Source organism: Adiantum capillus-veneris, chromosome 6 (assembly GCF_014529385.1).
Source record: "Adiantum capillus-veneris isolate H3 chromosome 6, ASM1452938v2, whole genome shotgun sequence".
Taxonomy (NCBI): Eukaryota; Viridiplantae; Streptophyta; class Polypodiopsida; order Polypodiales; family Pteridaceae; genus Adiantum; species Adiantum capillus-veneris.
The window spans coordinates 171,224,096-171,249,571 of record NC_140936.1 but is presented as its reverse complement, the minus strand read 5'-3'; positions in this window follow the sequence as shown (position 1 = coordinate 171,249,571).

Here is a 25,476-nt window from a genome sequence, read left to right as displayed (position 1 = left end):
GAGGAAAAGAGAGAGAGAACATGCATAAACAAAAAACGCACACATTGAGAGAGGAAAAGAGAAAGAAAACATGCATACGATCCAAAAAAACGCACACACATTGAGAGAGAAAGAAAGAGAAACTAAGGGAGCGTCGTAGGAAACTAATTAAAATTAAAAGACCTAAAGATCTAGCCGACGACGAGTTGAACTGAAGACCTATTATTCAAGAGAGAAATGGCATAATCAATCTATCATACTTGGCATGGGTGATAGAAAGGTTATACCATTTATCTCTTTTTATTGGCACACACATCCACACACGCGCACACACACAGGAAGAAGAGAGTTATAACGTCGTAGGAAACTATCTTAAAAGACGTTAAAGATTAGGTTATATGTAGACTTACATTAAATTAGATTTAGGTTTATTTTTAACTAGATTTACGTTTATTTAAGCTAGATTTAGATTTATGTTATATTAGATTAGATGCGGGTCTCCATAGACTGCGATGCCTGCATGAAGCGGGTGAAGACAGCTCTCAATGGAATATAGGGTATTGCTGCCTTCACTCATGGTGGGCTCCGTCGATCCAAAAGTACTGGTGAAATGTCTTCAGAAGATAGGGAAGAAGGTGGATCTTCAGGGCGGCAAGAGTCACTACATCCCCGACACAATGACCATCTAGACAACCTCTAGTCATTAGACTTACGTTAAATTAGATTTAGCTTTATTTTTAGTTAGATTTACGTTTATTTAGATTTACGCTTATTTACGTTAGATCGAGTCCACGCAAGAATTACTTACGGTTTAGGGTTTAGAGTTAGACGAACAGTGAAAAGATCTACTGTGAAAAGATGTTAAGATGAAGTGAAGTGCTACAGCTAGAGAAGAGGCAAAGGGATTTTGTCCACTACATGCAGTATCATGTAGACGTGGGTGTCTAGATTTCTTGTACCCACAAATATAGGTATTGACCAATAAAGACGAGATTATAACCCGGTGGTTCTGATCTCCGTGCACCTCTAGACCGAGGTGTGCGGGGATTGGACATGACTAGAGAATGTGAGGTAAAGAGAGAGAGAGAGAGAGAGAGAGAGAGAGAGAGAGAGAGAGAGAGAGAGAGAGATAAGACGAAGAATGCCAATAGAATATTAAATTTGTTGTCCAGGTTATAAGTTTTTTATCCTCATTATGAGTAGCGATGAGGATGTGGGACCGTCCAACCGAAACACCTATCTCTCAATGAGGGTCTTATGTCCTTGTAATCAATGCAAGCATGCTGTGCGACGGACAAGACGTGTTTCTTTGCAGCACGTTCGCGAATTTGGCGAGTTCGATCCATCTATTATAGATCGAGTTGTTGCCAATTATAACTCGTCGGACTCTGACGCTGGCCAACAAGCAGCAATCTTGCAACCCAATAGACGTATTCGCAGGCGCTTTGGTCAAGCAGCATATGTGAGGCCACAAGATGTAGCCTCTGACAGCTCGGGGGATGAGTATGCAGAGCACATTCCCAACGAGGCAATGTTTGAGCCCGAGATTGATGAAATGATCGAGACGATCATGGATTCAGAAAGGCTTATCTATGATGATATGAAAAGTGAAGCCGATACATCATTGTATAATGGAGCACGTATGTCTAGATTGAAAGCACTCCTGGTTCTTCTCAACATGCAGGCAAAGTTTGGATGGAGTGACACTAGCGTCACAGCGCTTTTCAGGTGATCTATTACAATTAGTTTACTTTAATAGAACTCTAAATGTATAATGATCTGATAGATTTTTACACGACTGTATCATATTTTTATGTTGTGTAGATTGCTGAAAGAGCACATTCTACCAGCTGACAATGTGATGCCAGATTCCCGAGATGAAGCAAGAAAGATTTTGCGAAACTTGGGGATGGATTACAATTCTATCCACGCTTGTCCTAATGACTGCATTCTTTTCAGAGGGGAATACACAGACATGGAGAAGTGTCCGAAATGTGATTCCGAAAGATATCGAGTAGATCTCCACGGGACAAAAATTCCACAAAAGGTTTTGCGACATTTTCCTTTGCTTCCTCGCATCAAGCATTTCTTCGAATGTAAGTCCATGGCCGCCCTAGCATCATGGCATGAGGAGAATAAATCTTCGGATGGTGTGCTACGAATTCCTGCAGATTGCGCAGCCTGGAAACATATAGATGGAACATGGTCGGATTTTGCCAGGGAAGCTCGAAATTTGCGCTTAGGCCTGGCTATGGATGGCGTAAATCCATTTGGTCAAAGATCAACATCTTACAGTGTATGGCCCGTTGTCATCGTCAACTACAACATTCCCCCGTGGTTGACTACGAAGAAGGGGCACCTATGGCTAAGCTTGATTGTGCCAGGGCGATATAAAGTGGGGAATATGGATGTGTATCTTCGTCCACTATTGGAAGAGCTACAACAATTGTGGATTGGCATAGAGGTGGTGGATATGAGCCGACACACAGGACGACGGAATGCTTTGATCAGAGGTATTCTAATGTGGACCATGCATGACTATCCCGGGCTAACAGAATGCTCAGGTGATCTATTGACACTCCTCTCTCAGACACTGTAAATCTTGTTTTTCCCCATAGTTGATCTATTATCATGTGTATACATGCAGGGCTTCAAACAAGCGGATACACAGCATGTGTCACATGTGGACCTAGACTGAATGCACGTAGGGCACCCTCACTGAAGAAGCAAATCTACGAAGGTCATCAAGCGTATCTTCCGGAGAATCATGTGTTACGCGACGGCTTTTTGGGAAGAGAGCCACCAAGGATGTCTGCACAAGCATGGTTAGAGCAAAAGGAGATGTGCGATGACGGATTGCCTCTAGGGATGAAGAGACTATCTCTATGGTACGAGTTACCATACTGGCCCCGACTCGTGATCAATCACTTGCTCGATCCAATGCACATATTCAAGAATGTGGGTAATCTACTATGGGACCATTTGACCGGCAAGAAAGATACTTTGGGAGCCAGAGTTGACCTTAGAAATGTGGATCGTATGGAGCAATATTGGCCGCAAACAGCGTCTGATGGATCGATAAAACTTCCTAAAGCACCATGGATTTTCACAGGAGCCCAAGAACGAAAAGTAAAAGAGGCCATTCGATCTTTGCGGACCCCCACTGGCGTAATGCACTCGCTCCGAACGTGTTTTACTAAAGAAGGAAAGCTTACCGGTTTGAAGTCACACGATTGGCATAAAATGTGTCAGGTACGTTCATAGTGGACTTTAATATCATTGCATAAAATGTGGACTTTAATATCATTGCTGCACATACTTTACAGTTTATTTTACCGGTTGCCATTGAGGGATGTTTGTCTCTCGACATCCGTAACACAATCTACAAACTTGCAAAGCTGGTGCAATGGATCTCACAAAAGGAGATCGACGTAGACTCCATACCATTCGCCAAACTAAATGCTGCGGAGCTTGTGTGCATGTTTGAGAAACATTTTCCTACTACAATACTAACCATTCAGGTGCATCTTCTTATTCACATAGTTGATGAGGTGGAAATAGCTGGCACAGTTCATTCCAGATGGATGTTCTTCTTAGAGCGTTTCATGAAAACGCTTAAGGGATATGTGCGTCAAAAGGCACGTCCGGAGGGTAGCATGGCAGAAGGTTGGTTGGTATCAGAGTCCCTAGTGTACATTGGAGAGTGGCTAGACGGATTTGATAAATCCCGGGACACGCTATGGCGAACCATAGATGATGAGCGCATATCTGGGATTGTCATGTGCAATCTCGGTGTTGAGAAGAAGATGACGGAAGATCTAGAGGCTAAAATCAACCGATTTTGCATGCTTCACAATCCAGTGATGCAAAAGTGGATTTCACAATATGAGGATGCAAAGCAAGAGCGACAAAGGGCATGAATCGAGTGGAGACGGGGAAGACGACTACCGATGCACTATCCAGCGGTTCTGGAGAGCCTACCAACCTTCATGAGCTTAAGATGGTTGCACAACCAATTGAAAAGCACACAACAATGCGGTGATGAAGTGACTGAAGAAGAGTGGGAGTACTCTCGGGGTTGCGCGACCAAGGTAAGTTTGCAATGTACGACTAGCAAGTGACTTTATTTATAAACGTTTGAACGGCCACTCATAATCTTTGTTCGTTGTAGTATAAGTCATACACAGCAGCATGGTGTAAAGCTCGACATTTTAGGGTGGAGCGAATCGACAAAAAGCGTTTTACTCAAGATTGTGGAATCATGGCAAAATTTGAACAGTCTAGTCGACGACGTTCCTCTGATGCAGATCCCGTGGTGGCGGAACTCACTTACTTCGGCACGCTGCAAGAGATTTTGAGGATCGATTACAGAGGATTTTTTGTCGACTTGTTCGACGTGCAATGGTTCAAGATAATCATGGAGGGTCGAAACGCTACTGTGCGTAGAGGAGAGTCTGGTTTTCTTGAGGTGGATTCTACTAAGAAATGGACTGACCTAAGAGACACTTTCGTACTACCCGAGCATTGTGAACAAGTAAGTATATAAATAGTTAACATCCCCCTTTTACAAGTTATGTGCTTGAAAGCTCTCATGTAAGTTATGTGGCTCTGGCAGGTAGTATTTCATCCTACAAAGTCTACATCAAACTGGTGGTACGTCATAGAGGTAGCCCCTCGTAGTGCAAGGACGTATGAAGGCTACCATGTGCCAATCACAACGACATCAATGGAGGAGATCAGAGAAGATGCTCAATCAGAAGCCGCTGCGGTGGTGCCAGACGAGCATCAAGATGCTACTACTCTATATGGGGTGCATGCAGAGGAGCTACAAAATGAAACAGAGGATATGTGTTTAAACGGAGAGCTCTATATAGATATAGGAAGTTATGCTGAGTTATGCGAGGATGAGAGAGAGATCTCTTAAAGCCACAAATATTGTATTTGAACAATTTTGCTCCGTGCTGTAAAAGCTCTAGCTCTCTAAGTAGCTTCCATGGTGTGTAACGCTCTTTTCTACTCGCGCTCACATCTTTTGATTGAAAATTCTGAGTTTTCGACTTGCCTCTTCTATCACTCGATTCATTGCGTCATTGTATTTATATGCGTCATTACGTCATTGTATTTAATGGTCTTTGCGTCATTGTCTACTCTATTCATTCAATATTAAGTTTAAATATTCGTGTGTTTAATGCAGGTATGGATGATGAGGAGTTTCTTTCTTCTTTGTCACCGCAGCAGAGACAGTGGTACGTGGAGCGTCATCGCTCTGGCGCATCATCGCGCGTTTCTACACCATCCGCATCTCCCTCTCTTTCGGAGCATTCGGCACGCTCCGAAGCTTCGGCGTCGACGAGACGAGCGTCACACTCGTCTAGACACCGGCGCTCTAGTGGTGGCGGTGGCGGTTGTTGTGGGGATTCCACCACCGATGCCTCCACACCGCCTCGTGTTCGACGAGGCTCTTTACCCTCCCCTTCTTTGCCCGCCCCCACACCAGCCACAGCATCGCCGTCTACGCCAGGTTTTGCACGGCTGACTGTTCCTAGAAGCTACACACCTCTACCTACTCCGCCAGGAGCCACCCCACTCGACACTCCTCGCTTCGGCGCCCAGACGCCGATGGAGACACCTGACGTCCGTACCCCCATCGACACGCCGCTAGAGACCCCTGCCGGGACACCCAGGTTCACGCGTCACCGGCCAGAGGGCTTGCCTTACTCCGTCGACATCAGCGGCGGCATCATCATGGATGATGACGGCAAGAAGGTGATCTCGCGCATGCGTGGTCTTTGCTCTCAGCTGTTTAGACACTATATACTAAACAAATGGAGTGAAGTACCAAGTGATTTAAAAAACAGAGTCATCAGCATACTTCATGATGAGTTTCCCGTTCCAACACGGGATCAGCGCTTCAATGAAGACCTGATGAAGATTCGAATGCGCGAATACTGCAAACACAAGCGTTCCGAAGTGCAAAAAGCAATCAAGAATGGGTGGAATAGGCCAGATTGGCTGGCCAAAGAAGATTGGAAGAATGCGAAGAAAGCAGCGCGCGAGAATCCCGACAAGTGGAAGCAACAAAAGGATGCAGCCAGAGCGCGAGTAGAGGCAGGGAGCTCGCACCACTTGGGGAGCGGTGGATGGGCATCATTTGAGGCCGATTTTGTAAGTCTTTTCACATTGCTCTTTATGCATGTTCGATAGTTTAGGGTTTATGAGTTTTTTAGTTCTAACATAATGAAATCTTTGTATGTTTTGACAGTGGTCGATGACAGGACGTGATCCCACACCGTACGAGCGCGAGTACGCAGGCAGGAAGGGCTTAAACGCCATGATGGACATTCTCAGTTCTCGCGGCGGCATGGTTAGTATTAGGGTTTACTCTTTTTTATACTTTGTATTGTTTTATAAATGTCGTTATATGTTTATATTTACTGAAAACTGTCTTATGGTCTTTTTTTGCAGAATCCGACAGATACGCCGCTTGGACGCGATGAGACGTCTGATTAGACGACGTCAGTTTAGCCGTAGCTAGATAGCATTAGTTTAGGGTTTCTCATAGCTTATGTATCATGAGACGGATTTTATACGTCTTTTTGAACCATGTATATTATTACATTTGTCACCGCAATTCCTTTTTCCAATCAATTCTTTATGCCTATGATGTTGTACAACTGTCATTATTACATTTGCCAATCAATTCAGTTTGTCTATGATGTGTACAATTGTCAATTTTGCAAACAATGCGTCTTGTGGGTGACTATTTTGGGTCTATTATTTACCTTTGCACTTTTTTTAAAAAGTGAATCAAGTACAATATGGTTGATGGGTGGCAGGGCATTCAATGCCCTGCCACCAAAAAAATATTCTCTCAGGCGTCGCTATAAGCGTCGCTATTTATGGCTCTGTAGCGTCGCTATATGCGTCGCTATACTCTTCTGTGAGAGCGTCGCTATCTGCGTCGCTATAGGCGTCGCTATGAGCGTCGCTATATAGCGACGCCTATAGCGACGCAGATAGCGACGCTCTCGTAGCGACGCTTTTAGCGACGCCGGGGGTTATAAAAACCCAGTGTATTTTCGTCGCTAAGAGCGTCACAAGAGCACACAACCTCTTGTAGTGAAAGATTTAAAACAGGCCTTAGAGTCCACAGCTTGACTAATGGAGAAGAAGCTTTTCCCCTAAGGCTTTAGCAGGCAACTTTCTGAATACATAACTCCAAAAGACATTTTCAACAGATAAAGAACACCCCGTATATCTCATTCTACCCTAGCAGATCAGCACATCAAACACTTGCTTTCAAGACACAAACAACATATTTGAAATGTCATAACCTATTTTGATAGGTGCAACACTAAAAGGTTTATCCCATTCAGACAATTCCAGCAGCCATGAAAATAGCAGACATAAGCTCTCACCATGGCCCACATATATTTTTCCCAATGTTGATCAGACTCCAGCATATACTTTATGAAGGTTTCCCTCCTGGAAATAGCATGCAAGGTCAGATGTTCTTAGGAAAAGCAAACACCTCCCAAGCCACCCAAATAGATGATGCTTTCTTGCACTTCCACAATAATTTGTTCATGACAGAGTTAAATGACTTCAAATTTCTCTTTGCCCATGGAACACAAGGCATAAAGGTAGTAATAAGGCACCAGTATGGACTGAATAATTCTTAGTCTCACATGGAGAGGCCATTCCTCACAGTGCCATGCAGCAATCTTACAATACACCTTCTTAAGGACCCAATGTTGCAGGTCAGTCTGAGATACATTCACACCAATGGGGTACCCCAAATGTCTAAAGATATGTCCTTTTGATAGCCTCCCCCCCCCCCCCCATATTAGTTCATGCAAATTTGCAGCAGTGACATTTATTAGAGTTGAATTTATTCAATGCAGCCATACACCTTGACACATTCACATTATTGGCCTTTAAAAAAACAAAGGTGTCATCAACAAAACCTTGTCCCAACATTTGATCAGAACCTCTAGATAGACCCTGGAGTACTTGCTGCTGGGCCAAGGAGTCAAGATAACAGAAAAAGGCATGAGTGGACAATGAAAACAACAAGGGACTAAGTGGACAACCTTGTCTAACAAAGTGGCTGATTGCAATTTCCTTGGACATTGTTCCATTTAACAGTAGTCTAGACCATGCATCTCTACCCAACATGAATATGTAGTTTAAACCCCATCTTCTCAAGAATTTTGGCAATGAAGTCCCATTGCACTGTGTCAAAGGCTTTCTCATAGTCAATTTTGTAGTACCATGTATTGCTTTGATCTTTGAGCATGCTCAATGCTTATCTGAATTGATAGAATATTATGAAAAATAGACCTGCCACTAATGAAACCAGTTTGAGCCCTGTGGATGAATTTTCTAAGGAGGGGATTCAATTTGATAGCCACTGCCTTAGCTAGCAGTTTTTAGACAATGCCCATCATTGTTATGGTTCTCCAGTGCCCCAATTGATTTGGGAAGGTTTGTTTAGAAATCAGCTTGATAAGGCCCTGTTTCACACAAGGATCCATGTACTGAGCAGACCAAGAGGAGTTTATCAGACACATGATGATGTCCTTGAGCTCATCCCAAAGGCAACCACAAATTCCTTTGAAATACCACAAATTCCAGGTGTTTTTCCATTTCCCAACTTTGACAGTGCATATCTGATCTCGGAGATATCAAAGAGTAGTTCCAACCTCTTTGCATCAAATTGCTCAGTACATGCATCCACAGTTTGAATCAGATCCTCAATATCAGATTCCCTATCACAAGTGACTTTAGCCATTCCATTAAGTAGTTGAGTATATAATTTCTCACAGAAGAGCATTATCTCTGATTGATTATCCAACACAATACCATCCTGATTTTGATGACAATGCATGACTTCTCTTTTCCTCTTGGATTTTAACTTATTGAAAAACCTCTTTGACACATCATTGGAATCCTTCAGTGCATGGATTCTACATAGAAATCTACACCTTTCAGCTAGCTGCAGGTCAATTTGTCTAATTGCTTCCCTTGCTTCCTGCAATTCTACAAGTTGCCTTTGACACACTACAGAGACTTTGGCCTGTTGAGCCAGATGCTCAATTTTTTGTTGGTCCATCTTGCCCTTTTCCTTCTGTTTGTTAGCAGCCCTTTTGAGCCAGATGCTCAATTTTCTTTCGGGCAATCTTACCCCTTTCCCTCTGTTTGTTAGCAGCCCTTTTGAGACTTCGACCTGTTGAGCCAGCTGCTCAATTTTCTTTTGGGCCATCTTGTCCTTTTCCCTCTGTTTGTTAGCAGCGCTTTTGAGACTTTGGCCTGTTGAGCCAAATGCTCAATTTTCTGTTGGGCCATCTTGCCCGTTTACCTCTGTTTGTTAGCAGCCCTTTTTCCAGATCTTTTGATAATGTGCTGCAGGTGAGAGCATATATGCATCCAGACATGCAATGGATGAGAAAATGCAGTTTGATTTCTTTTAATCATGCTCTTAACCTCTTGCAAAAATTTCTTATTAGCTATCATATTATTGTTAATCATAAGAGGAGGTTTAAGACCTTGATTAAAGGATCCAACAGTAATGTCAGATAAGGTGCATACCATAGGAAAATGATCAGAGAGAAACATTGATACATCAACCACACATTATTTTTTAATAGGTAGCCAATCCTCCTGCAAGAAATACAACTTGTCCAGTTTAGACCAAGAAGATTGGTGAGAGAGGGAATGGAAGGTAAAGCCTGCGTGCTGGTTGCTATCTTCCCATGCATCACTCATCATCCAATTAGCGTTCAGCTGTTCCCAAGAAATAACTTCTCTTGCACAAATTTCAGATGCTATGGATGTGGTATCCTCAACCTTGGTGGCCATCCTTTAGTGTAGAACAATTCTTGGAGAAGTGCCCTAACTTCCTATTGTGGAAGTACGAGCCAACCAAATGTCCCCATTTCAAATACAGTACCACTTTTCCCACATCCTCCATTTCAATTTCTAATGTTGAGGGGAACACTTTATAAGTTTCCCAAAGCACACAGGCTTTGTTCCTATTGGGGCAATCAATGGTAGGGCTAAAGAGAACTTTCCCTAGGGAGGACATGGCCAGAGGTAAGAGGGAAGGTCAACTAGCTCTACCCAGACATGGCATTTGCTCATGAGTTCTTCTTTCATTTTCCTTACTGGTTGCCATTGAAGAACATGCACTACTTGTCCACACAGGATAATGGTAGAAGATGTCAAAAAGGATTTTTGATCATCCTCCTTGAAGAACAGTACATCAAATAAACCAGAACCAAAGTAAAATATTTTATCAACCACAATACGATGAAATCCATGGTCAATGAATCCAGCAACCTACCTAATGCTGGGAAGTTTCCCTGTAAAGTACAACACAACAGCTCTCCTCTGAAACACATAAACATGATTTCATACAGTAGTAGATTTCAGGACCACCTTATGTTACCCTTGGACAGTAGGGTCCACTATCAGGGAATCCTTTAATGCATCAGACATAGACAGAGAATCAAACAGTAAAGATTCAACCCTCAAAATAGAAGATGTGGCTTCAGCATTAGGGTTAAGCTTAAATGCCTCTGGTAGAGACCTGTTGTATTGCACAAGAAGGGACGTGAGATGTAGACGATGTGAGCTCTATCTTCCTAGCAGGTTGCATGTAGGGGCGGGACGTATCACCAATAGCAGGAGCTTGGGTGCAGGAAGAAAGAGAGGCCATTTCTCAGTGCAAGCAGGATGCCTGTCGAGCAGGGCACATCATCTCTCCTACTCTCTCCCCTCTCTCTCTCTCCCTCCCACTCTCTCTCTCCCTCTATCCCTATCTCTCTATCTATCTCTTTGCCTCTATCTTCTCTCTCTCTCTCTCTCTCTCTCTCTCTCTCTCTCTCTCTCTCTCTCTCTCTCTCTCTCTCTCTCTCTCTCTCTCTCTCTCTCTCTCTCTCTCTCTCTCTCTCTCTCTCTCATCACACTAACAGATCCTTGAAGTGGTATGAGAGCCACATCAATGGCATGGTGGCAGCGAGAGCTTGAGACGATAGCTTGCTTGCTCTTGGCGGTGGAGAGATCAAGAAAGCTTAAAATCTTTGTGAGAACAAATTGAGATCTTATGAGCTCATGGAAGAGAGATTTATGCTCTTGTGGAAGCTCAGAAGAGAGTGTGTAGGGGAAGGTGCGCCTAAAATCTATGTGTGCACAATATAACTTTTTGCCAAATTAATTTTCTTCTTGTAGATTGTAGATCTGAAAGTTTTGTCCTCTATTTTTTCCTATTTCAGCATGATCTAAACTTCATAATAGAAATTTTTTGCCAATTCCTCACCGTTTTTCTAATATTCACCTCCAGGTTTTCTATTTCACCTAGTGTGCAAGGATGATGCATTTTTGAAAGAACGATTGGTGCTCAAAGTTGGGTGCATAAATATTGAGATTGAAGATGCAATTTAAGCTTTTGTAAAGGTTAAGGTTTGAAAATTTTTGGTAGATTTGGGTAAAGAATAAGCGGGTATGTTTGTAGATTGTATCATTTTAAACTGTAACATGGACTCTCAAATGGCCAACCCTTATGTATTTCCTTGACATCCCACACATTACGTGGCAAATAGCCAAAATCTACTAGTGTGCTTGCATACACACATATCCTTGTATTTCATCTTTACATTACCAAAAGACAAAGTATGATAGAGGGAAGAAAACTCGATTGCTTTAGCCATTATCCATACCTAATTCCCATGGGAGAGTTTATCCGTGTATTTCATCTTTACATTACCAAGGTCTATTAATTAGAATAGAAGAATACGGGCAATAGTAGATAGGCTCAGTAAACAAGGGAATTTCATACCGGTCAAAAGTTGTATTAAAGCCCAGCATATGGCAACCCTCTTCATATGAAAGATCTTTAAGTATCAGGGCTTACTAACATCCATAGTATTCGAGAACCGATAGAGATCCAAGAATGACCAGTAAGTTTTAAAAACGTCTCTTAAGCTTTGAGAATCTGGATACTAAGTTGAACCTCTCCTCGGCCTATCACCTACAAACCGATAGCCAAAGTGAAATACAAAACTCAACTATTATTGATCTACTCAAAGCCTATGTTATGGAATTAGATCAAAGCGATCAATGGGAAAAATATTTACCCTTAGTGTAGTATGCATAGAATAATACAGTCCATATAATGTACTTCTTTGGGAAAGGATCTCTTAAAACTTCTTAAAGGAAGACCAAAACACTCACTGATAGTCAAAACAGTTGTGGGAAGTTCTTTGATGTTGATGAGTATAGTAGAGACCTTAAAGAATATTTGAACAAGATTAAGGAACATATATCCCTCATAGTACAACAAAAGCAAAGGCTACTACTGATAAAAATAGAAGATCCTTGACCTTCAAAGAGAATGATTCATGGGTATTACTTCAGTTTCCCAAAGCACACGTAAGCTATACAGCATGCAAGGGGAAAGAAGGACTCCCAATAAGTAAGATTTTTTTAAAAGTTAAGCTATCAAAAAGATATTATGGCCCATTTCATGTCCTTAAGACAATTAGTAAATTGGCTTATCAGTTAAAGCTATTTTAGCACTTGGCTCCTTCATAAAGCCTTTCATGGGAGGCTTTAAAACCTTATAGAGACAAGCCATCCAAAGACCAAGTAATTGAAGATTCACCTGAATTTGAAGGTCAAGAAGAAATCTTGCAGCTTGGGAGCATCCTATGACATGCAAAAAGGGTTTAACAAAGTGGTAAGGCTATTTAAAGGCATCTTATGAAATTTCAAACTTATTTTTTTGAAGATGTAAGGTGGATGCGAGGCATCTAGTTAAAGGATATTCTAAACCTTGTAAATGCTTACAATGACTCATGTCAAAGGTAAGAACCAAGTATGAACAACCATGTTTCCTAAAGAAATTTGTCTTGTTTTGACACTATGATTTCTTTCTATGATAAGTTCTCCTCCCCTAAGTTTTTAGTTATGATTGCTCCACGTACCTAGTTTTCCATTGTGAAGGTTTTTGGTGAGTGTGGAAAGGGAACAAAGGAGAAGCCACGTGGGATTTTTTTGTGCATTCTCTCTCATTCTCTCACTCTCTTATATGCCCAATGTGTTCAAGAAAGTATTCCCTCTCTCTCTCTCTCTCTCTCTCTCTCTCACACACACACACACACACACACAAACAAGGGAGCTTAAGATATGGTCTTCTTGCTCAAGCACTTGTCTATCGATGCAAATCCAAGTAAATAGATCCCCATAGCTCTTCTTATTTTTCTTCTTCTCTATTATTATAGATAAATACTAAAATAGAGAAGATGTGATCCTCATGTTGCAAAGGATAAACCCACATCTTTCTAGTGGAATCATCTACGAAAGTCACAAAATAGATAGCTTCTCCTTGTGGATTGGTCAACCTAGGACAAAAAATGTTGCTATAAACAAGTTCCAAAGGCTATCAATGATTCCTATTTAATGGAGACGAGGTACTCTTAATTTCTTTACCATAGATGCAATGCAATGCTCACACATGGAAAAATGGAATAACTAAACACAGGTACGTACCCAAAACACGCTAGTGTTTTCATTCCCTTTTGGCTCACATGGCTTGGATACTTATGCCACGACTGAGTTCGGCTATGGATATACAATCCTCTTTTACACAAAAAATAAAAATCAAGTAAAGCATTCCATGATTTTGACCCTTGAGAATCACAAGATTTCCCTTCCTGGTTGACCATGAACCATTTCCAAAGGTGGTTATGTAACCCAAGTCTTGAATTAGTAGTGAGAATGACCTGGGAAAGCATAGTGGGCATTCAATCGAGCTTCACAGCTTGCTAAAAGGATTCAAGAGCCGGGAGTTAGGACGTTGGAAAGTGGTAAGGTAGAAAAAGGTTTTTAGAAGAAAATTTCTCAACTCCAAGAGAGATTTGCTTGAGGCAACTCCACATGGTATTCTTTTTAAACCCACATGAAGGGTGACTTCCATGATTTTGACTACATATATATAGGGTACTGAGCCCTTCCATTAGGCAGCATGGAGAAAGAGAGATATGGAGCTCACTCCCTTGGTAAAAATGCCGGGTTCCTTGGGGCACTGTGTATAGGGAAAGTGGCCTTGTCGAGTATTATGCGGTGGTTTTATGGTCCGAGGCTAATAAGCATAGAAGATCCTTGCACTTCAAAGAGAATGATTGGGTATTACTTCAATTTCCCAAAGCACACCTAAGCCATGCAACATGCAAGGAGAAACAAGGATTCCCAATGAGTAATCAACAATATTAAGTTAAGCTATCAAAAATATATTATGGCAGCCAATTAGTAAATTGGCTTATGAATTAAAGCTATTTAGCACTTATCTCATTCATAAAGGCTTTCATGGGAGCCTTTAAAACCTTATAAGGACAAGTCACCCTAAGACCGAGATTCACTTGAATTTGAAGGTCAAGAAGAGATCTTGCAGCTTGAGAGCATTCTATGACATGTAAAAAGGGTTTAACAAAGTGGTAAGGTTATCTTATTAAATTTCAATATTATCTTTTTTAAGATAAAAGGTGGAATATGGGAGGCATCTAGCTAAAGGATATTTTAAACTTTGTAAATGCTTACAATGACTCATGTCAAAGGTAAGAACAAAGTACGAACAAGCAATGTGTTCCCTAAAGAATTTCTTCTTGTTTTGACTCTATGATTTCTTTTTAATGTTGATAAGTTTTTTCTAATTGTATGCATACAATTAATCATTTTGGGGCAGACACATTTCTCTCAAGAACCCAATAGACTTTGCCAATCCACTATGGAAGACGATTAGTGGGGCTCAATACATTACATGCTTGCAGTAGCTTAGACTCTTAAGCATCAAGTGGATTTACCCATTCTAGTTTGGAAGATGTAAGGGCTAGGTAAAGACATGCTTGCAACAACTAAGTATTGCAAACACTAAGGAACGACGTTGATGGGTAAGAAGGGATCATCTACCTAAATTAAAAGGACTAGCTATGCCTTTATTTTCCCTACTCTGTAGTCGAGGATGACTATGATTTTAAGAGAGAGGTAATGTCATGAAAAGTAATCTCTAACCTTTAAAAGAAAACAAGTGAAGCTGATGAAAGTGCGTATAGACTCAATTTGTAACATTTAATGGCCTAAAACCTTATTTGTAGCGGAAATTAGCATGAACATAGTGGGCATTTCATTAGAATAGATTCTTAATGAGAATTACAAGAGTTGCTTGGGTGGAGAGAGCAACAAAAAGCATAACACCTAGTTAGATAGCATCGACAATACTTTCAAAAGAGAGAGCAATTAAGCTATTGACAACAGTTGAGGACCGGATTTGCATGGAGCTGGTCCCCCCTCCAAAAGGCTTTGTATTATGGTTTCTCCCATCAAGAGAGACATTGTACAATACAATTCTTTGTGTTCCTTCAAGACTAGCTAGTGCAATGAAGATGGAAGCTTCATACACCAAGCAAAACACTTAATCAAACACAACTTGAATTATCCCCGTTCTCAGACCCAAGACCTCACACACCTTCGAAGATGGTGAGAGCTAGCAGGGTATGAGAGTAGATTGAGAGGAAAAAGAAGTATCTTACGAGAAAGAAGTACATCTCCTCACATAATCACTCATATTAGCATAGCTTAGCTTAGTAATTAGCTTGGTAGAGAAGATGAGCATGCATTGAAGCTTGGCTCTTGGTTGGATTTGCATCCACATGCCAAGAGAGTGTTGATGTAGGCTTCTATCTCACAAGCTTGGAGTAGGTGATGAGCTCTCCATTAAAGCTTGGGAGGAGATAGAGTATTTTCCCTTCACACATGGTCAAGTGTGAGAGTGTGAGAGTGAATGCCAAGCAAAAATCAGCCCCCTCTCTCTCTTGGGCGAGCCCTAGCTGCTAAGTTAGTTTGGCTTTTGCCTCATTGGACCTCCCCAGGTCAAGCCAATAGGGATTAAGCAGCATAAGTGATATCCTTCTGACATGTGTCCCCCTTTCCCCTTTTGTGAGAGCTTTAGATAATTAAATAATTAAACTAAACTCTCATTGGACCCCTTTGCCTCCTGGCCAATAGGGATCAGGCAAGCCATGGGGCTCCTGAATGCTCATTGGACCCCTTGGGAGACTGCCCAATAGTCTTCTAGGACACTTAATTCTTATTGGTTTCTTTTATTAAATGTTTTTAAATTAATTAAACTAGATTTACTCTAGCTTAATTCTCATTGGTCCACTTCAAGGGTCTTCCAATAGGAATTGGACATAGCTTGTGGGCATCTGGCCTAGGGAGCTGACATGTGTCCCTCATTCCCTTTGTGTAAAGGGAGCCTGTGTGTGTGTGTGTGTGGCTTTCTCTCTCATCCCCTAGCTTTGGGGCTCGCCCCCTCCCATGTAGGGATTTAGAAAGACTTTTTGGGCACACACTAAGCATCCAATTTTCCCTAAGGTTGACCTTTGGACACAACCTTTGAATTTTGGAACCTTAGCATTTTGGAAGTCTTAATGGGCTGAACCTTAGGGTCTTTTTAGCCCGTTGTTTCACATGGCTCTTTTGCAGATGGCCCCCCCTTTGGATCCCTATTTTCCCTCCTTTGGATCCCTACTGTGGCCGGTCTGCTAACTTAACCAATATTCTAGCTTTTTCTCCCTTGGCACTTCCCCACATTAAATGATCAGTTTAATATGAGAAAATCATTTAGGAGAATTAGATATTGATTATTATGACATTAATGTAACATTTAATGGCCTAAAATCTTATTTGTAGCGGAAATTAGCATGAACATAGTGGGCATTTCATCAGAATAGATTCTTAATGAGAATTACAAGAGTTGCTTGGGTGGAGAGAGCAACAAAAAGCATAACACCTAGTTAGATAGCATCAACAATACTTTCAAAAGAAAGAGCAATTAAGCTATTGACAACAGTTGAGGACCGGATTTGCATGGAGCTGGTCCCCCCTCCAAAAGGCTTTGTATTATGGTTTCTCCCATCAAGAGAGACATTGTACAATACAATTCTTTGTGTTCCTTCAAGACTAGCTAGTGCAATGAAGATGGAAGCTTCATACACCAAGCAAAACACTTAATCAAACACAACTTGAATTATCCCCGTTCTCAGACCCAAGACCTCACACACCTTCGAAGATGGTGAGAGCTAGCAGGGTATGAGAGTAGATTGAGAGGAAAAAGAAGTATCTTACGAGAAAGAAGTACATCTCCTCACATAATCACTCATATTAGCATAGCTTAGCTTAGTAATTAGCTTGGTAGAGAAGATGAGCATGCATTGAAGCTTGGCTCTTGGTTGGATTTGCATCCACATGCCAAGAGAGTGTTGATGTAGGCTTCTATCTCACAAGCTTGGAGTAGGTGATGAGCTCTCCATTAAAGCTTGGGAGGAGATAGAGTATTTTCCCTTCACACATGGTCAAGTGTGAGAGTGTGAGAGTGAATGCCAAGCAAAAATCAGCCCCCTCTCTCTCTTGGGCGAGCCCTAGCTGCTAAGTTAGTTTGGCTTTTGCCTCATTGGACCTCCCCAGGTCAAGCCAATAGGGATTAAGCAGCATAAGTGATAGCCTTCTGACATGTGTCCCCCTTTCCCCTTTTGTGAGAGCTTTAGATAATTAAATAATTAAACTAAACTCTCATTGGACCCCTTTGCCTCCTGGCCAATAGGAATCAGGCAAGCCATGGGGCTCCTGAATGTTCATTGGACCCCTTGGGAGACTGCCCAATAGTCTTCTAGGACACTTAATTCTTATTGGTTTCTTTTATTAAATGTTTTTAAATTAATTAAACTAGATTTACTCTAGCTTAATTCTCATTGGTCCACTTCAAGGGTCTTCCAATAGGAATTGGACATAGCTTGTGGGCATCTGGCCTAGGGAGCTGACATGTGTCCCTCATTCCCTTTGTGTAAAGGGAGCCTGTGTGTGTGTGTGTGGCTTTCTCTCTCATCCCCTAGCTTTGGGGCTCGCCCCCTCCCATGTAGGGATTTAGAAAGACTTTTTGGGCACACACTAAGCATCCAATTTTCCCTAAGGTTGACCTTTGGACACAACCTTTGAATTTTGGAACCTTAGCATTTTGGAAGTCTTAATGGGCTGAACCTTAGGGTCTTTTTAGCCCGTTGTTTCACATGGATCTTTTGCAGATGGCCCCCCCTTTGGATCCCTATTTTCCCTCCTTTGGATCCCTACTGTGGCCGGTCTGCTAACTTAACCAATATTCTAGCTTTTTCTCCCTTGGCACTTCCCCACATTAAATGATCAGTTTAATATGAGAAAATCATTTAGGAGAATTAGATATTGATTATTATGACACAATTCGCACAAAGGCTTGGGGCCAAATGAAAGAATTCTATGAAAGAGCATAGATCAAGAGCATAGAAATTAACTATGTAAATTTTAAGTGGTCAAATTTACTCATTAGAATCTAAGTATGAAGATTCGAAAGCCTTAGGGTAAAATTAAATCTTACCAAAGTCAGTCTAAATTTAGCAAGTTTTGGGATCAACTTTATTGGACATCCAAAGGATTGTGCTAAGGTTTTTCAACGAGAGGTTAATCTATAAGGTTTGAAAGGCTCCCATGAAAGGTTTTATGAATGAGCCAAGTGCTAAGTAGCTGAAATTGATAATTCAATTCACTAATTGGTGTAAGGACATGAAATGGACCATAATGTCATTTATTTTGATAGCTTAACTTAATATTGTTGATTAATCATTGGGAGTCTAAATGCCCTCGATCAACTTTTTTCACTAGATTGGTTCAAGGGCTACATAAAAATATTTCTGAAAAACAAGCATCCAGTGTACGACACGCAACAACCAACCAAGTTAGAGATAGAGACAAGAGCTATCGCGATGGTAACATGGTAGATGCGGAGTGGGCAATGCAAAAAGAGCTATAAGGCTACAACAGGATCATCCTAGAGACAACAACGCAAAGCTTGGGCCAAACAAACTCCACGCACTATGACTCGGGAGGCAAAGCAGTGATCCGAGCCTATCACAAATTTTTGTTTATCATATTTTGTTGGTTGTCCTTGCTTCTAGAGGTTTACAATAAAAGAAAGAGTGAGAACAAGTGCTATGAAAAAGTTTTCCATTTGAAGAGAAAGGAACTTCCACCACCTCCAGCTCTAGAGGCTTTGGTCAATGCTTATAGCCTCTACTTTGATGGAGCATACAAGAGAACCAAGGATAAGGCAGCTGCAGGCATCGTGGTCTTATCTCCATTGGGAGAGAGGATCCATGGTGAAGGGATCACTCTAGAAGATGTCCACTCCAACAATGAAGCAGAATATCATGCTCTAATTCATGGCCTTTGTTGGTGCCTTGATAATTCAATTAAGAGATTAAACGCTTTTGGTGACTCCATGCTTTTGGTAAGGCAAATGGAAGGTACATGGGCTTGCAAAAATGCCCGTCTCTCTACTAAAATGAGAGAAGCAAAAGCTCTTATGAGGAGATTTAGGGAGGCACAAGTACATCATGTGCCAAGAGACCAGAACAAGGATGCAGACCACCTAGCATCATCAAAGTTAAATGAGTCAATAGTGGGAGCAGTGGCCATCAAACTTCCACTTCAGCAAGGCAAGGAGGACTTGGAAGATATTATGCACATTCTGGAGCAAGGAGAGGCTCCTAAACACTTGAATGCAGGGGAAAGGCGATGGTTAGCTGGGAAGGCTACCAGGTATCGCATAGTAAATGATGACTTGTATTGTCTTGGTAAGGATGGTGTGCTTAGGAGAGTTCCTTTGAAGAGTGAAATTGAAGAGATTTTAAAAGCTTGTCACGATGATATGTGCGGAGGACACTTTGCACACGACGTCACTAGTAGAAAGGTTCTTCAAGCTGGGTTTCCTTGGCCAAGTCTTCATCGTGATGTCAAATATTGGTGTCAAACATGTGATGAATGTCAGAAAGCAGGACCACGACGGCTCATAGCTGAACCTCAAAACCCAATAAAGGTATATGGGCCCTTTGAGAAGTGGGGAATTGATGCCATAGGACCTCTACCACGCACTCAGTCAGGTAAAGAGTACATCATCATGGGAGTAGACTACATGACTAGATGGGTTGAGGCTATGCCGACCAATAGAATTACTGCTAAGGATGTGAGTCAGTTCATCTTTGACCACATATGTTGCCGGTTTGGTACCCCTCTTGAAATACTATCTGATAGAGGACCAGGGTTTAGAGTAGACTTGGTAGGAGAACTCATGAAGAAGCTAAATATTCAGCATCAACATTCTACTCCTTACTACCCTCAGTGCAATGGTTTGGTGGAAAAGGTAAATGGAATCATTTGCAAAATTCTCACCAAACAGGTACATGCTAGGCGCCAAGATTGGGACAAACACCTGAATGGAGCTCTATGGGCCTATAGAACCTCCTTCAAAACCACATTAGGGTACACACCCTTTCATTTGGTTTATGGAAAGGAGGCACTTTTGCCCATTGAAGTGAAGTTAACAAGTCTTCGAATATTGGGTAGCCAGGTAGGCTCTCAAAAGGAGAAAGTACATCAAAGGATCATGGATCTAGAGAGGTTGCAATTGGATCGTGAAGAAGCCATCAACCACTATTCTCAAGAAGCAGAGAAGCGCAGAGAAAAGTTCAACAAAAAGCTAGCATCCAAAGACATCAAAAAGGGATCTCTGGTGCTTCGATATGACAATCGCTTCGACACTCGTAAGGATGGAAAGTTTCTTTTCCGATGGGAAGGCCCGTTCTTGGTCACCAAAAAGTTCAAAAATGGCTCTTACAGACTTCAATACATTGATGGTAAAGTGCACAAGACCAGGACAAATGGATGGCGTCTAAAGCCTTATCACATCAGGATAAGTTCAGCTCAAGATCAAAGAAAGTAGGCTAGAGGCATAAATACCCCTAGCCAGGTTTGGGGGGGCTATGATCCGAGCCTATCACAAATTTTTGTTTATCATATTTTGTTGGTTTTCCTTGCTTCTAGAGGTTTACAATAAAAGAAAGAGTGAGAACAACCTGTTGGAAAAAAATTTTTAAAAAAGATTTTTTCTTGACTAGTTCACCGGAGGTGAAAGGTAGAGGGAGAACCTAGTGGTAAAGGGAAGGGAAAATATGTAAATGTGAAAAGAAAAGATATGATGTGGTTGTGGAGCCATGCACCCATGATTCAAGGGTCATGAGTGGCTCATATCATCATGGCTTTGGAGCCATATGATGATTCAAACAAATGGGACCCAAGTGGAAGACTTGGTAAAGGAAGAAACCAGACACATGATTTTGATGAATTTTTAAAAAATACTTCCACTCCGATCCAAGAAAAGTTGTCTTCATCAAAGTTGTAGCTGATGAGCTGGAGATTCTTGCCATATTTTTTTTATAATTTTTGCATCTACGGTCTAGGAGATATGGCCAAAATGGTGGATGCCAGTTTTTTCAACTGTGGTGGAGACCACCCCCTCTACCTTTACACACACACACCCTTCCTTTTCCACATTGAGACCTTCTCTAAAATCAGCCATTAGTCTTCTCACCCTCCTCTCCTTCCTCCTCTCTCTCAAGCTCAAAAACCCATCAAAGTTCCTCTTCTAATCACCTCTCAAGTCATGCTTAATCTTGTTGTAATTCATAAGTTCTCATTCAACCCCTTTCTATTATTACTAGATATGTATTGATTTTATGTAGATTCTTTACATTTTAAAATAAGGAAGCTCTTGGACTCAAGCTATGGAGGAAGGAGTGAAGACAACACAAGTGATGATGGAGCTAATTGGTCAACAAATCACTTGGAAGGAGCTTCTTCATTGGTTGAATCAAGCTTCATTTGTACAAATTACACTTGGATCTTAACCTCACTCCTAATCACTCTCTTTCCTATATAAAGAGGCCTTCCCCTTTGTAATTTCAAGCCTCCCTCAGCCCCATTGAGCCTTTGTATCACTCACCATGAGCCCATAAGCTCATTCATTCACTCTATTCTTGCACATCCTAGAGTGCAAATTGTTTCATGCTAGTAACCTCTCCTCCTCTTACTTATGTTAATTAAGAGAAATGTTTTATATGCGTGTGAGAGTGCTTGATGTGATCTTTGCTAATCCTTGAGTGATTGTTTGGTAATCTATATGCTATTTGTGTGGGGAGTGTTTGAAGTCATCCATTCCTTGTACACACACTACGGTTAATGCTTCATTCATAGTGATCTCTCTCTCTCTCTCTCTCTCTCTCTCTCTCTCTCTTTGTGTAGCGGTCCTAGTCCACGCTTCCAAGACTAGGTGGTGCCCTCATCTCATTTCCCTTGTGGCGCAATGGAGTTTGTTTTGGTGTAGAGGCCGCCATTCCAAATTTCCTTCGTCACCAGCTTAGAAGGACAATTGTGTAAGATTAGATCACTTACAACATAAATCGGTGAATACAAAGAGTTTAGTTAATGATTTTTTGTTGTTATTGATAACTTAGTAAAATATCACTCCTAGTCGACCAACCAGAGAGATGGTCAAGTTTCGGGAGGGGTATAGAAAGTTTGAAACTTGGATGAAAGGACGAGAGTAATACCGTGTGCTAGTCTCCACCCAACCATGCTATCTTACAACCTCCCCCTAGTGTACACTACTATTTTATCGTGTCAATGGCCTTGCCCCCACATCCCTACATTACCCCCCCCCCCCCCCCCCCCCCCCTGCCCCACATTCCGGAACCTTGAGGAAAACCTTGTCTCCCTCTTGGAAAGTAGCAAGATGGAGATGCTCATCTACAAATTTCTTATATCAATCTTGAGCTTGCTTAACATTTTGTCAAGAAAATGGAAGCATATCAAAATGGTCTTGAAGAAAATCCTTCACTTGTTGTATCTTCTCTCCCTCGCTTGTTGTATCTTCTCCGTAGCCAACCCCACCGTAACGGGGATCTAGGTAGAAAACCATATTAAAGCATAAATAGACAACTATTATAAGAAAACTTCAATATAGGCAAGTAGTCTTCCAATTTGGTTTGCTTATCACTAATGTACGCTCGTAGCATAACCTCTAGCACTTGATTAAACCTCTATAAATAGTGATGCTAGTTCCAGTGCCTTAACCATAGTCTTAGTAGGAATAAATTGACACATCGTTGTTAGAAGGACTATGATTACCCATATGGCATCATGGCCACGATTTGTATTAGGTAGTCCTACTACAAAATCCATAGAGATACTCTCCCACTTACCTTGTGTAATCTCTAATGATGTAAAAGGCCACCTACCTTGAGGTGTTGTGCCTTATTAACTTGGCACTGTTTGCAGTTTAGTACGTAGTCTTGAACATCATAATGTAAGCTTGGCTAATAAAATTTCCGTCAAACTAAGGTATACATCTTATGAATACCTGGATCACCAGCACTTGGACTATCGTGACACTCAAATAATATTTGGCATCTAACGTTTGATCCCTTTGGCACGCATAGTCTACCCTTGTGGAGTAAGTAGCCATCATTAATGGAAAAAACTCTTCCATTGATTAAACTCGTCCTCAGTAGGGGTGGAGCTGTGGGTGTTGGACTTTTTATCTACGTGTGCAAAAATATGTTGATCTCTATGTGCATAGACATGTGAGTGTAAGGGATCCATTCTTAAAATTGCACTCCACACTTTAGCATATGATTGATCTTGTGCACGCTTGCCACGCAATGACTCCAAAAATTCACTCTTTATTTCCGTGAAACCAAGTGAATTAATCCGAGACATCTGACTAAGTGCGTCCGCTACTACATTATATTGCCTTTTTCAATATCATAGCTTACAATCATAACCTTGAAGTATCTTCGCCCATTTAGCTTTGCGACCCTTCAAGTCTGTTTGAGTAGTAAACCATTTTATACTCTCATGGTCAAAAACTACTTCAAACTCGGCACCATATAAATAGTGTCTCCTCTTTTGTAAAGTGTGAACTATGGCATAGAGCTCCCTCTCATAGACATAATCATTTAGTTGAGCTCTATCCAACTTTTTACTTTCAAAGGCTATAGGTCTTCCCTCCTATGGAAGTACCGTAGCAATTTCTTTATCACTAGCATCAATCTCTACCACAAACAGCTTAAGTGGGTCAACGATTGCTAGGAAGGGAGGAGTGGCTATAGATACCTTGATCTGCTCAAAACTATGTTGTTGGGCGTCTTCCCAGAAAAAGGTCTTACCTTTTTCTTTAAGTTGATCCATCATAGGAACGTCAATTTTGATGGCATAGAGCACGCTCTCATATATATAATAATTCTGTTGAGCTCTATCCAAGTTTTTAGTTTCAAAGGCTACAGGTCTTCCCTCCTAGAGAAGTACCACACCAATTGCTTTATCACTACCATGAGTCTCTACCACAAATGACTTAAGTGGCTCAACGTTTGCTAGGATGGGAGCTGTGGCTATAGGTACCTTGATCTGTTCAAAACTGCATTGTTGGGCGTCTTCCCAATAAAAGGTCTTGCCTTTTTCTTTAAGTTAATCCATCATAAGAACATTGATTCTGGCATAATCACAGATATATTGTCCATAAAATCTACCCATGTGTAAGAAGATTTGAAGCTCCTCAACCATGTTGGGATGTGGCCATCGAAGAATGGCAGCAACGTTGTCAGTGCCCATCTTGATCCCAGAATAAGAGATCACATGATTGAGTTAATGTATCTCGTTTTTAAATAAATTGCACTTGTTTGGATTAGCATACATGGTGTGATCTCGTAGCTGTTCGAACACTAATCCCCCATTAGTGTTCTATGTGTTCATCTTTAGTCTTATTGTAAATGACAATGTCATCAACGAAAACCACAACAAATTTTCCAAGATAGGGAGGTAAGATACTATCCATGAGTGTCATGAATGTAGCTGGAGCATTGATTAAAGGAAAATGCATAACCAAAAATTCAAAATGGCCAAACTATGTTCTAAAGGTAGTTTTAGAGATATCTTTGAAAAGGATACGCACGTGGTGGTATCCTGAATGAAGATCTATCTTTGTATAGTATGTGACCCCATGGAGTTGATCAAACTACTCACCGGTTTAGTGCTCGGCAGAACATCTATGCCATTCTACACATCATGTGTAGGGGGAAAACCTGGCAGTAAATCACTTGAGAATACGTCACTATACACTGTGAGTAAGTGAGTCAGCATTTGCCGTGCAAAAGAGGAAAGTAACTATAGTTATTCTAGGATGGAGAATCTTGTAATTCCTTTAATTTTTATTTTACAACAATTGCACGTAGCTCAATATAATTAGAATTGAGAGCCCTTTGCTCTTTAGAATTGTTAGCACTTTGCTTTTAATTAAATTCATTGCACTTTGCACACCATAACTAGAATCCATAGCAATTTCCTGTTGTGAATTCATAAGACTTGGAGAGAATCAGTAACACAAAAAGACTTCATCCATTAAATCTACTTTTGTAAAATAGAATGAAGGGCAGAAGTTGGGCAATCAGTAGTCAGAAGAAAAACAAACCAATCACAATGGGAATTAGCCAGCAAATCAGTCCCAACTCAATAGGGAGGCTA